The following is a 9589-nucleotide window of genomic DNA, read 5'->3' as shown; positions in this document are numbered from 1 at the left end:
TGCCTTCTTTTTTATAGTAAGGATTTTGAAGCTGAGAAAGTGATTTGCATGGCATTACAGTAAAATTGGTGGCAAAATCAGCAGCACTTTTCCCACAACACTAAATTGCCTCTCTTGATTACCTCAAAATTAAATTATGTTGATTGTTGAAGAAGATTGCAGGAATAAATCCTGTCGGAAAAATGTAAGACAACCTTCAGGGAACTAAAATTAAACATTACTTTAATCTCCTTTTAGAACACAAACCCCATTATTCAGGCAACTTCTTTGCATGTGCAGATTTTCTTGGCTTTTTTATAGTCCTTATGTGTTACTGGCAGAATTGTTTTTTCACCAGAAACATCAGAATTCAGAAAGAGAGAAAAATGTAATTATTTCAGATAAATGGGAACTTTGAAAAGCTCTATATTGTGATTTATTCTAAACCAGCCTCAATTTTTCAGCAACTTCTGGACATGGAGTGAAATCAGAATGGGCTTCATACCATTTTCTAAGAGAAATCCAACAATTATTTTCTAATGTCTTAGCCATAGAGACAATAAAAATGTCTCGCCATTCAGTAGAACTTCAACAATATTTTCATCCTTGCTGTTTCTTTTTTAGGTTGTGAATTGTGTAGATACACCTATTAGAACCCACAATTTGAGAGAAATTTTATATTATTGTCAATTTTTAAAGAAAATTTCATTCTTCCCAGTTTGTTTCTACAGATTCCAGCCAGATTTTTTTCTGTCACTCCATACTGCCCAGTCTGAGTCCAAAGAAAGCAGAATGAGAAGATGACAATCCACATATGACACAGTAGGGAAATGTATCTACACCTTCAGCTCAGCCCTGTCTTTCAAACTCAAGATTAGAGTCAACCCCAGGACCCTGGTGAGTGTGAGAAACTCTTGGAGGGGTGAGGAGTGGGAATGCCAGGAGCCTGAAAGATCTTATGAAGCTCCCTGCTAAGCTGGCCTAGGATTAACCCGTCGTTTCCCAGCCAGAGCTAACCCAGCTGTCTTGCTTTCCTGGGGTCTCCCATGTTAATCTATGGAATTGACCAACTGAGTTTGACCGTGACTGGCTTTGTTTTGCAAAACAAAATTGGTAAGGCAGGCCTCATGCTGACTGACTGAATGGTGTCATCAACCCAATTCAAGGGGTGCCACAAAAGCAAGGAAATGAAACTTCAATTTCCTCCTCATGTTAAATGATAGTTTATCATACTGATTATGACCCTTATGCAACTCAGGGCAAAGTATTTTATTGCTTTTTTTTGTGAACAGCCATAAACTACTCTCTTCTTCCACTTTTTCCTCAAACTCCTACCCCCACCCCACACCTGATTAAGGCTCATTGGAAAGGGCTTTTCTCTATGGTTAAACGACAGAGAACCAAAACCTCCTTTTTATCCCCATCAGCCTGTCATGATTTTGCCTTTATTCTATGGAGCATGAGATTTGTTTTAAAGCAAAACAGAAACAAACAAACAGGATGCAGGACAGCCATTCTGGCTTTAGGGCCTTGTAATGTTCAACTTCTCTCACAGCTCAAATGTGCTTGCTTCCGTTCTGGGTCAGACATGGGTTGCTTTCATCCCTATGTTCCTACTGCCCCTCCAGCACACTTTTATTAGAATATTTATCACACCACATTGTTATGGGCACAGGTGAGCTTTCTGTCTTCATCTCTTAACTGGGTGGAACCGAATCCTTTCATCGTTACATCCCAGATAGGCACCAAGCACAATCCATGACCCATAGAAGGCATTTACTGAATGAAGAGATTGATGGAGCCTCCCTGCCCCTACAAAGATTAGCTCATCTATTTCCCTATCTGCCAGAGTCTGTACCTATCTATTGGTAGGATAAAAAAGAGGTTCAGTTGCTCAGCTTCTTCCATTGGGCACTTGTGGACATCAATGGGAGAGGCGTAGTGTTTCTTTGGCTTTGGACCCGTGCCCTCTTCCCTTCACCTCCTACCCTGCTTAAGAAATCTCCATGGCTTCAGAAACTGTCTCTGTATTGGTGACTCCTAAATTTGCATCTCCATCAAAAATTTCTCCTCTAATTTATTTAGCCATCTTTACCAGACTTAATACCCAGTTGCCTGCTTGATATTTCCACTTGAATGTCTCAGAAAAATTTCAGTTAATTTGCTTGAAATGAAATTCCTTTTTTTTTGTCTTTTGCCTTTTTTAGGGCTGCACCCACGACATACGGAGTTTCCCAGGCTAGGGGTCCAATTAGAGCTACAGCTGCTGGCCTACGCCACAGCCACAGCAACAAGGGATCCGAGCCACGTCTGCAACCTACACCACAGCTCACGGCAACGCCAGATCCTTAACCCACCGAGCAAGGCCAGGGATGGAACCTGAAACCTCATGGCTCCTAGTCAGATTCGTTTCTACTGGGAACTCCCTTGAAATGAAACTCTTGATCCTCATCTTCCCATTACCCCTAACCTGGTCCTCTCATTTTGCCTGTGTCCATAAACAGAACCACCTGCCACTCAGTTATTAAAATAAGAAAACTGGAAGTTATCCTAGATCCTTCCCTTGCTCTCACCCATCACATCCAATCTACTGGTAAATTGTGCTGGTTCTATCTCTTTTATACATACTGCTTATCTTCCTTCTTTCCTCTGTTTACTTTATCCCTACCTTAGCAAGTTACTCTTAGCTCTTGCCTGCCTTAATACAGGTGCCTCCTTGTCTTCAGGCTTCCATACTCTACTCTCTCTAGTTCACTTTCCATATAGCAGCAAGCATGAGTTTTCTTCTTCTTCTTCTTCTTTTTTTTTTTTTTTTTTTTGCTTTTTAGGGCTGCACCCATGGCATATGGAGGTTCCCAGGCTGGGGGTGAATTGGAGCTGTAGCTGCCGGCCTACACCACAGCCACAGCAATGCAGGATCTGAGCCACATCTACAACCTCCACCACAGCTTGTGGCAATGCCAGATCCATAACCCACTGAGCATGGCTAGGGATTGAACCTGCAACCTCATGGTTCCTAGTCGGATTCCTTTCCGCTGCACCATGGTGGGAACTCTCAGTATGATTTTTGTTATAAGGTAAATAGTATCCTAACACTTCCTAGCTTAAAATCCTTTAATAGCTTTCCATTGCTCAGGAACGAAATTCAGATTTTACTGTGACCCACTAGTTCTTGGATGATCTGGCCCTGCTTACTTCTTTAAGTACATCTCATGCTACCACATGCAAAGCATTCTCCAGCTCTCTCAAACTTTTATCAGTTCCTGGAATTTTCCAAGTGTTTTCTGCTTTGGGCCTTATTGCTTGTTAATGCTTCTCTCTGGAATAAGCTTTCTTAAAGCCTTATAACTGATTCCTTTGGGTAAAAGTTTAAATGTCAGCTTCACAGAGAGCCTTTTCTGATCAGTTTTTCTTAAGATGTTGCCACCTTGGTATAAGAACCCTATTATTTCCAACATGACAACTCAATTTATGATAATTTTTTAAACTTGTCCATTGTATATATCCTCCATGAAAATGCTAGTTCTATGAGGGCAGAGACCTTTTCAATGTCATGAACTTCTGCATCCTTCAGATTTGTGCTATGCCTATAACAGAATAGGTGATCAAGAAATATTTACTGGAGTTCCTGTCGTGGCTCAGCGGAAACAAATCTGACTAGTATCTATGAGGACACAGGTTCTATCCCTGGCCTTGCTCAGTGGGTTAAGGATCTGGTGTTGCCGTGAGCTTCGGCATAGGTTGCAGACATGGCTCTAGTGTTGCTGTGGCTGTGGTGTAGCCTGGCAGCTGTAGCTCCAATTGGACCCCTAGCCTGACCCTTCATATGCCGCAGGTGCGGCCCTGAAAAAACAAAAGGCAAAAAAAAATATTAAATGGATGAAGTGGGTTATATTTTTATTTTATTTTATTATTTTTTGTCTTTTGTCTTTTCTAGGGCCGCACCTGTGGCATATGGAGGTTTCCAAGCTAGGGGTCTAATTGGAGCTGTAGCCACCAGCCTACGACACAGCCATAGCAACGCAGGATCTGAGCCACGTCTGTGACCTATACTAGAGATCATGGCAATACCAAATCCTTAACCCACTGAGCGAGGCCAGGAATCAGCTGCAACCTCATGGTTCCTAGTTGGATTCGTTAACCACTGAGCCGTAACGGGAACTCTGAAGTAGGTTATAAATAGTAGGAGTATACAGTTATGATCAAACAGGATGCTTTTTGGAGTGAAAGGCATAAACCACAAAGCAATAGAAAGAGCACTGAGTTTCTAGAGATATTAACATTCAAGATAACTCTGATTCTGTGCCTTTCAACATTCATATTCAGGTGAAGCCAAATTGAGGCAGATACCCAGAAAGGGAAGAAGGGGTATATGCCAGGCTGGGTAGTGTATGGGGGAGAATGGGCTGACCTTTTCCTTTGCCTTGGGCTTACGTGACAATGATGTATTTGTGAAACTCAAATGTTTGCCTTTCTTCTCTTTAAGTTAAAAACAAAATTTACTATCGTATATCCAAGCCCCATCAGTTATCTGTCTGAGTTACTGCTCAGTTGATTGGTCCTGTGAGTAGTTTGGACCACTCTCCATACCCTCAAAAGTAGAGGACCTAGCAGTTGCTCAAATGTGGAATTAGAGACCTGGGGACCTCAGGTCTATCCTCGACTTGACCTTTAACTAGGCAAATGACCTTGGGCAAATTTATTTCCTCTTCTGCAAAGTGAGAGGAGGATGAATTCTAAGGTCTCATCCATCTCTGAAATTCTATGACTTGTACACTACACCACCTTTGGGTAAGACTGGTTATTGTCTGGAGAGCACAAATCACCCACCAAATGTAGAGTGTTGTCACAGGCTTGCAGAAGCACCAAGAGGGGTACTACCTCTAAAGAGACTGTCAGTGCTATCGTTGAGGCATAGAAACTACATAATGCCTAGACGTCATAGGTGGTGAAATCTAGATTCTATCAAATAAAAGGCAAGCAGTTTCAAAGAGCAGACAGAACTTAAGAAGGGAGCATTCGAAGTTAAAAGCATTTTAGGAGGGAAATGGTCTCACCTGACATATAGAAGTTCCATGAGAATGGTGTATGCAGGGAACTGTCATAACCTGGTCTGGCTGGAACTAAGGAAGAAAGGGATAAAATTGGAAAAGCAAGACAGTTATCTCTGGGAAGGGCAGTGAGCTGGGTGAAGAAGGAGTGAAGGTATTATTCACTTTAATTTACTTCTAAATTTATTTGAATTTTTGAGATTATATTCATAGAAAACCTTTTTTAGTGTTTACAATAAGATAGTGTCAAGTTTAGGAGACTCAAAATGTCAGGCCAAAGAATTGGGATTTTATTCTCTAGGACAAGGCAGGCTTTTTTTTTTTTTGTTAAATCAGGTAGTGACAAATTGTTGCGTATTAGTAAGATAAAAATGGTAGCATTGTGTTAGGTGGAGAGTTGAGGGACAAAGTATTAGTTAATGAGTCACTGCAAAATTCAGGTAAAATATGAAAAGTTGAGCATCGAGAGAAGTCAGAGATAACTCAGGAGTAAGCCTCAGTCACTCAAGGTTTCATTAGGAGTTTCTGTTGTGGCTCAGTGGGTGGAACCCAACTAGTATCCATGAGGATGTGGGTTGGATCCCTGGCCTTACTTAGTGGGTTAAGGATCTGGCATTGCGGTGAGCTGTGGTTGTAGGTCACAGACACTGCTTGGATCCTGTGTGGCTGTGGCTGTGGTATAGGCCACCAGCTGCAGCTCCAATTCAAAACCCATGGCCTGGGAACATCCACTTGCCGCAGATGTTGCCCTAAAAACCAAAAAAAAAAAAAAAAGTTTCATTAGATTACTGATGGAAGAAGAGGAATCATAAGAGAAAACCAATTCTGTCACCCAAGTAAAAAATTCCCATGAAATATTAGACCTGTGCTACTTAGAGCTTGCACAGGGGATTTGGGAGTCCTCAGCATAGAAACAAAACTGGAATTTTAAAGTAGCTGAAGCAGGAGTTCCCATGGTGGCTCAGCAGATTAAGAACCCAACTAATGTCCATGAGGATGCAGGCTGGATTCCTGGCCTCGATCAATGGGTTAAGGATCCAAGGATCCGGTGTTGCTCTGAGCTGTGGTGTAGGTCTCAGTCGAGCTCAGATCCCTCATTGCTGTGGCTGTGGCGTAGGCTGGCAGCTATAGTTCCTTAGCCTGAGAACTTCTATATGCAACAGGTGTGGCCCTAAAAAGAAAATAAATAAAGTAGCTGAAGCAGAGAAGGAAATGTATCCTGATTATCACTTGCATGTCCTTGCCCCTAAACCAGTGCAAGCCCCTAGCACCTTAATGATTGAGGTTCCAGCTGATGCAGCTGGGAAGCAAATAGATTTGCTTGGTTGCAATGAAGGAATGAGAAATGAACTTGGGCCATGAAGAATTGCAAGTGGGGCCTGATGAGGCAATCAAAGCTCTGTGATAGCCAAGAATGGGTAGATTCTTCAGACACTTGAGGGCAAAGAGGTGATGGCAGTTGAAGCTTTAGAAATATGTCTGTCTTACACCCCACCTAACTCCTCACAGAAATCCAAAGCTGGTGCTTTTGAAGACAGTCTAGGAAAAAGACTGTGAGAGAGAACTTGTGAAAAACTGGAGTAATTAGGTTATTCAGGTTGGAGAAAAAGAGCGGTTTTTTTTTTTTTTTTTTTTGTCTTTTGGTCTGTTGTTGTTATTTCTTGGGCCGCTCCCGCGGCATATGGAGATTCCCAGGCTAGGGGTTGAATCGGAGCCGTAGCCACCGGCCTACGCCAGAGCCACAGCAACGCAGGATCCGAGCCGCGTCTGCAGCCTACACCACAGCTCACGGCAACGCCGGATCGTTAACCCACTGAGCAAGGGTAGGGACCGAACCCGCAACCTCATGGTTCCTAGTCGGATTCGTTAACCACTGCGCCACGACGGGAACTCCAAGAAAAACAGTGTTTGAAGGCCTGAATCCATCATGAAAGGTTCTAGAAGATTTGGTAGACTTAAAATATAACAGTGGTGATTCAGGTCAGTCATGCAGCAAATGTCCTAACAGACACTTTATCCCACATAAGGAAATACTAGCTTCTCCCTCCCTGGTGGTCCTTCTTTCTTTCTTTTGTCATCAATTGTAAATTAAAAAAATTTTTTTTCTTTTATTAGTTAATTAATAAGGCTGTGATAATTTCCCTGGTGGTCTTTCAACACAGAGTGTATAATGTGCTTAGGCCTTGGATTAGGACTTCTGCTAAGAAGGAAGTAGCTGAATCAAGTGACCTCTTATAAACTGCAAGAAGCTTATAGATTGAAAAAATGGCAAAGGACTGTCTCAAGATCCCAGTCCCATCATAAGTGTATGCAGGTACCTGAGACCCTGAGGACTGTGCACCTCCTTTCCCTTATCCACCTACACCCCACCCATCCCTACCCAGATTCCGCTTCCCTTGCTCACAACCTCCCTCCTCCTCCACTGATCAAGTGAGGCTTCCCGGAGCCTTGGCCTAATTTTCTCAGCGCTTTCATTGATCATCATACATCCATTTCCTGATAAAAAGGGCAGCCTGGCAGGTGTGCATCACCAGCCATGGATGTTCAGGGCCCTGGAGTCTAATGTTCAGCTGTCTCACTTGGTGATACTGGGGGTGGGGGGAGGGTGGCGCTTTCCTTTAAACCTAGCTTTCCTCCCGTGGTAGAGAATGCCACAGAATTCGGTGGTTTAGAGCACCAGCCCTACCCAAAGATCTTCAACTTCTTCTAGAAGTCTTTGTTCTGGTCTTTGTTTTCATTTCATTTTCCTGAACTCAAGCAGCTTCATCTAGGCCCTTGGTCACTGTCTTTTGTGAGCAATGATATGAGTAGTTTGTGATTTGGGGCTAGAAATTTGTCCTTTTTTGGATCCTCTATTTTCTTCCTGTAACCTTTAAAATTAATGACCCACTTTTGACATTCCTTTGAAATTTTGACCTCTAATATAGACCACAATAGTTAGTTTATTTCATTGAGTACCCCCTGGAGAACCAGGATTCTGCCTTCCCAAGTCAGCAGGAGCCAGGCTATCTGCTTTATCATTCTAAGGAAGGCCTTTGCAAGTCAAAAGTTAGGTTTCTTCTTTCTGGAGAAGGGCTCCTACTTGTAGAAGAGGGAGGAAAGGACACCTTTCACTGCATATAAATGGAGTCTTTCTACAAAGTGGTCCTGACAGTTAAGAATGTCTCCAGAGATCCCTGGGGTCCCAGAGTGGAAGTGGTGTAAAGGAGGAGTGCAGATTAACAGGTAGCGGGTCTGAATTCAAATTCACCACCTCCTGTTTAATTTCAGGTTGAGCACTTAACTTCTCTGAGCCACAGTTTCCTCAGTGGTAACAGCGGGATAATTGCAACTCTTTAACTGGATTGTTCTGAGGATTGAAGGAGCATCTGATGCTTAGTAAGTAGGTCTCAGTTACTTCCTTTCCACCCTTATGATCACCCACCAGCAAGTCCTGAGGAGAGAGGCAGGGGACCATGCGAGATTCCAGAAAAAGTTCTTAGGGTTTTCTTAGGAGTCCCTGATTCTACCCATGGCAGATATCAAATGGAAGAAGAGGAGGTGCAGGAGGGGGAAGAGGAGGAGAAAAAGCTTTGCTGGGGCCTGGCAAGCATAAGCATATTCCTTTTAGATCTAGACTGAGAAAATAGAGGCTTCTCTTCTCCAGGCAATGTGAAACAGTGCCTAGATTTACTGAAATATGTGAATAGGCTCATGGACAGGTTTCCCTTACTGAATTAGTTCCTTTTTCAGTGAGTTTTCAAGACCAACTTTCAAATTGTGGCTGCCAATCTGCCTGTCTTGGGCCCCGAACCTAATGAACATGGGGATTTAGTGTTCTGTCACCTTAATGAGAGCCAGCTTGTTAAGGATGAGCCAAAAGGGAAAGAGTGTAGGGTTGTAACTAATGAATCTGAATGCCACTGTAATGCTTTGGAATGAATCCCTGACAGGAAGGTGATGGATGTAGAGAAATCCAAATTCCTTTAGTTTTTGGCCCAGGGTCCATGTGGGAAGATTGGTTGATGTGATTGATTGCCATGAGGCTAAGATGAATGAGGCTGGAAGAGGCTTGGAAGGAGTGGGACTATGAGCTTTCTGGGGGAGTGGGCAAACTTTTCATGGAATTCCCAATTGTTCTTGGTTTCATTAGTGAAAACCTCAGACATAAACCCACAAGGGATTTTCTGCATGAATGACAGTTTGTATAGGGCAGCAAGAACGGTTTAGTTTCTGAAAATCCCCCATAAGATTATTTGGGAAAGTCAGCAAGGTCCTGGGGAAAATGACAAGGCGTCAGATACACGATGAGGTCTTTGGATGGAGATCCAGTTAGGAATAAAGTCTAGTTTGTTCAGTTTCTTAGCAGTGTCATGATGCGTCCTTTGGCATCTATGTTTATTGAGGATTTAACCTCAAAGACAGATAATTTTATGTTGTTGTTGTTTTTTCCTCTGAGTCCCAGGAAAATAATCTTTTCTTTTGGTTGTCTATTACTTCATAACAGTCTTTGCTTAGATGGTATCTCTTCCATTCCCCCTCCCACTACCACACCCTCTCTCTCTCATACACACACATAC

The sequence above is a fragment of the Phacochoerus africanus genome, chromosome 4, assembly GCF_016906955.1.
Source record: "Phacochoerus africanus isolate WHEZ1 chromosome 4, ROS_Pafr_v1, whole genome shotgun sequence".
NCBI classification, from domain to species: domain Eukaryota; kingdom Metazoa; phylum Chordata; class Mammalia; order Artiodactyla; family Suidae; genus Phacochoerus; species Phacochoerus africanus.
The sequence above is the reverse complement of the archived record's forward strand: the minus strand, read 5'-3'. Positions refer to the sequence as shown.